A 5,000-nucleotide genomic window follows, 5' to 3' on the forward strand; every position below is an offset into this window, starting at 1 on the left:
GTAGACATAGCACACTGCCACCTACAGGGATCCGACGGAACTACGCCACCCATGCCGGCAAAACAGTATCGCCATCTATGAAAATAGGGCGACACCACATGCAATACCGCCATCTATGCGCATCTGACAACACTACGTCCGCACCACAAAACATACCGCCATCTGTAGGTCTCCCGCAACATGACCTCCTGCAACGACGCTACCGCCATCTATGAGACGCCAAGCCGACTAAGACAGCGATGGCGCCACAGTGGCCGCCTTTCGACGCCACCCACAAAGGCTGCAGCCTCTGTCGACCATAGCACCCAATCTCCAGTGGCTCTGCCGCACGAAGCCGTGGACCGGCAATGACGCCACCCGCACCCGTTCGTGCACCACCCCAACCGCCAAACTCGCACCTCCAGCGGATGAACGGCGGACGTTTCCCGCACTCGTAAAGTGCAATCCACCCCTATAACTTGCGTTTCATGAAGAGTTATTTCCAATATGCGACATTCCCGCTGTCCGTATACATGAGCCGCGACCTGTACCACTTACGAGCGAGAGACGCGATCGCGTTGCTCACTGTACGGCGTCCGATACCGAGCCATCAGCATGTCGGTCCCCATGCGCGTTGCACTCGCACTCGCAGTCGCAAAAACGTGGGGCAAATATATTACGCGGAAGAGTTATAACAGACCGAGCCCCACTGCATGGGGGGAGTCTTTGTCACTAATGTACACAGATGGAACATTTTGGACTGGAACCAGATTACCCGTACACACGGCGCTGATTAGTAATCAATGCAGAGCCATCAAACTACAGCAAATATACACAACTGTCCGTATACATGCTGAAAGAGTCTGCCCAAAATGGGAACCACACGTCAGCCAGACACTCTGATCACGCACCACTCTCTGCTTCTAACAGGCGCACATACAATATGTAAGCACCAGCATGGAACAACATCCAGTGCATCTTCTCCGCCACATTACACAATCCACACTATCACAACCAGACCAGGAGGTCCGTGCGGAAAATACAATATCCCAGCCTTTCGACATCCACCATTGCGCAGACCAGGCACCAACACCCACACATGTCCTATACAACGGTGCACCCAACATCACAATAGTACCTCCTGTCACAGCGCACAAACAATGACATGAGTCAAAGACACAGGTCTCACACAAGCATAGAATTGGAGCGCCGCCTCTAATAAGCCAAAGGTGCATCCTGACGTGACAAATCTGATCATGTCACAAGCATTCACTTACTATAATCACTATCAACGAACCTGCCGCCCCCGCCCCCCCCCCCCCCTACACCTTTCCGTACAACAACGTGTAACCTAACCTAACCTAACCTAACCTATGTTGTACCTTAACCTAACCTATGTTGTACCTTAACCTAACCTATGTTGTACCTTAACCTAACCTATGTTGTACCTTAACCTAACCTATGTTGTACCTTAACCTAACCTATGTTGTACCTTAACCTAACCTATGTTGTACCTTAACCTAACCTATGTTGTACCTTAACCTAACCCATGTTGTACCTTAACCTAACCCATGTTGTACCTTAACCTAACCCATGTTGTACCTTAACCTAACCCATGTTGTACCTTAACCTAACCCATGTTGTACCTTAACCTAACCCATGTTGTGCCTCAACCTAACCCATGTTGTGCCTCAACCTAACCCATGTTGTGCCTCAACCTAACCCATGTTGTGCCTTAACCTAACCCATGTTGTGCCTCAACCTAACCCATGTTGTGCCTTAACCTAACCCATGTTGTGCCTTAACCTAACCCATGTTGTGCCTTAACCTAACCCATGTTGTGCCTTAACCTAACCCATGTTGTGCCTTAACCTAACCCATGTTGTGCCTTAACCTAACCCATGTTGTGCCTTAACCTAACCCATGTTGTCGCCTTAACGTAACCCACGTTGTCGCCTAAACCTGCTCTGTAATTGTTATACGACTCGTTCAATTACTGTAGTGTTGCCCACCCGCAACCCTCGCAATATAGTTCGCTACTCGCACTGCCCGCACCCCTGTGTATCGCTTCATGTTAAACACCTTGCAAGTCTTGCTCACTTTCCACATGCTCCTGCTGTACACTGTAATGTGGATGGCAGCAGGACGTACATGCCGCCCCTCCCCACGTCCCCACCTTGCCCCCTGCCTTCGCAAGCTGGTTGGTGAGAAGTTTGCATGTTCAATGCCCTTCGCATGCGACGTACTCAGGCTACGTTGTGGTGCGGCCTGTGTCAACTGTCCGCTGATGTCGTACGCGTGAACCACAATCTGTACTGCACATTCGTCCTTATGTACTGAATGATACATCGTGGCACATGTGTGACCGCACAACGACTGCGCCCAAAAACGGCGGACCATACAGTGCAAATATTGTGCACGCAGCTACGTGTCGTCTCCCTATGAGAGCTGGATTGCAGTGTGGTACGCCATAGAGACGTGTGGGAGGAACGGACGCCGTGGATGGCGATCAGCATGAGCTGTCTGTTGATGTATTCGGACCTAGTCGTCTCTCCTCACACACCGTGATGGCATGGTGCACCGCGTTCCATATCTGCGACATGCTACAGAGGCCGGTTGACAGTCGTTCGAGCAATGGACATCGCATACGTACGGGGGCCACCTTCCACGTATTGTCTAGGCGTGCACATTTTGTTGCGTGTATGTGGGCAGACGTAGTGTGGCGTGACACCTGACACAGGCATGCAATAATCGTTGAAGTTGCAAATGGCGATGGACGCCTGCGTTTTCTGGTGAAGTTACGCAAATGAACAAATGGTAACCTGTTGTGGTGCGGTTGTTCTCGCTAGGGGTGAATCGGTGATGGCGACGATAGGTTGAGGTACTAACCGGTTGTTCCAGCGATACCCACCATGCCGACGAAACTGAACGGCATCTGGGTGTGAAGCGATACGCGGCGGTGGCTGGGTGGGACCGTCCCCGGCCGGTGAGGGGGCGCCTCCCGGCGTGCTGGCCGCGCGGTGCGTGGGCGCACGCGCTACAGCCGGCTGGTGGGGGCGGCCAGTGGCAGGCGCGCCGGCCGACGGACGCGGCAGGCGTCGCAGCTGCGCGCCGGCGCACCCTGCGCGCGGCGCCGTGCGGCCAAAGTAGGTCCTCGCGGGCCCGGTGCGAAGCGCGGTGGACATCTTCAGTGTGCTGGTCCGATTGAGGACTGTGTGCGTTGAGGATGCGCCGCCGCCCGGCGCTCGGCGCCGCGACGCCGTCTGCTGCTCGGTCGCCCCAGCGGTTCTCGCTGGTGGTTTGTATCGCAGCTGTGCGGATGTGTTGGCGCGTGCGCTGTGCTGGGAGAGTTCGCTTCGGCACCCAAGTGGGGCTTTTGTCCTTCTGTGGCGCTGGCGTTGGAGCTGCCGGTCACCGTAGGTGGCGCGTGTTGTCTCCCGCCGGCAATGCCACGACAGCACGCTCCCGGGCCTCTGTCGGCAGCGGCAAGCTCAGTTGGGAGCACGGGTGGTCGCACCGAAAGCGTCTACTCGCCTAACTCCGGGCGATTGCGCCTCTCTCGAACCCGACCAAGTACTTGGGACGGCGCTGCGCGCCGCCGGGACCTGAGAGGGTTTCGAGGTGTATTGTGCAGGGGAGCTCAGCCTCCTCCTGTTTGCAGAATGATTGAGCGGACGCTTGCGTGTTCGCGCGGGCCCCCGGGACACACTCCCGGGCGGCCGGCTGCTCAGCTCTAGTTGACGCAGCTCCCTGGTTGATCCTGCCAGTAGTCATATGCTTGTCTCAAAGATTAAGCCATGCATGTCTCAGTACAAGCCGCATTAAGGTGAAACCGCGAATGGCTCATTAAATCAGTTATGGTTCCTTAGATCGTACCCACGTTACTTGGATAACTGTGGTAATTCTAGAGCTAATACATGCAAACAGAGTCCCGACCAGAGATGGAAGGGACGCTTTTATTAGATCAAAACCAATCGGTCGGCTCGTCCGGTCCGTTTGCCTTGGTGACTCTGAATAACTTTGGGCTGATCGCACGGTCCTCGTACCGGCGACGCATCTTTCAAATGTCTGCCTTATCAACTGTCGATGGTAGGTTCTGCGCCTACCATGGTTGTAACGGGTAACGGGGAATCAGGGTTCGATTCCGGAGAGGGAGCCTGAGAAACGGCTACCACATCCAAGGAAGGCAGCAGGCGCGCAAATTACCCACTCCCGGCACGGGGAGGTAGTGACGAAAAATAACGATACGGGACTCATCCGAGGCCCCGTAATCGGAATGAGTACACTTTAAATCCTTTAACGAGTATCTATTGGAGGGCAAGTCTGGTGCCAGCAGCCGCGGTAATTCCAGCTCCAATAGCGTATATTAAAGTTGTTGCGGTTAAAAAGCTCGTAGTTGGATTTGTGTCCCACGCTGTTGGTTCACCGCCCGTCGGTGTTTAACTGGCATGTATCGTGGGACGTCCTGCCGGTGGGGCGAGCTGAAGGCGTGCGACCGCCTCGTGCGTGCTCGTGCGTCCCGAGGCGGACCCCGTTGAAATCCTACCAGGGTGCTCTTTATTGAGTGTCTCGGTGGGCCGGCACGTTTACTTTGAACAAATTAGAGTGCTTAAAGCAGGCAAGCCCGCCTGAATACTGTGTGCATGGAATAATGGAATAGGACCTCGGTTCTATTTTGTTGGTTTTCGGAACCCGAGGTAATGATTAATAGGGACAGGCGGGGGCATTCGTATTGCGACGTTAGAGGTGAAATTCTTGGATCGTCGCAAGACGAACAGAAGCGAAAGCATTTGCCAAGTATGTTTTCATTAATCAAGAACGAAAGTTAGAGGTTCGAAGGCGATCAGATACCGCCCTAGTTCTAACCATAAACGATGCCAGCCAGCGATCCGCCGCAGTTCCTCCGATGACTCGGCGGGCAGCCTCCGGGAAACCAAAGCTTTTGGGTTCCGGGGGAAGTATGGTTGCAAAGCTGAAACTTAAAGGAATTGACGGAAGGGCACCACCAGGAGTGGAGCCTG

At 54.2% G+C, this 5,000-nt stretch overlaps 1 non-coding gene across 1 annotated transcript in view; it reads left to right on the top strand.

The window, feature by feature from the left end:
• Nucleotides 1–3,726: 3,726 nt before the first annotated feature.
• LOC124728929 overlaps nt 3,727–5,000 on the top strand; it is a 1,909-nt gene continuing 635 nt past the window's right edge. The window contains exon 1 of the ribosomal RNA XR_007007488.1: nt 3,727–5,000. This exon is cut by the window's right edge and continues 635 nt beyond it. This is a non-coding gene — a ribosomal RNA (small subunit ribosomal RNA).

The sequence above is a fragment of the Schistocerca piceifrons genome, unplaced genomic scaffold (genome assembly GCF_021461385.2).
Source record: "Schistocerca piceifrons isolate TAMUIC-IGC-003096 unplaced genomic scaffold, iqSchPice1.1 HiC_scaffold_118, whole genome shotgun sequence".
NCBI lineage: Eukaryota > Metazoa > Arthropoda > Insecta > Orthoptera > Acrididae > Schistocerca > Schistocerca piceifrons.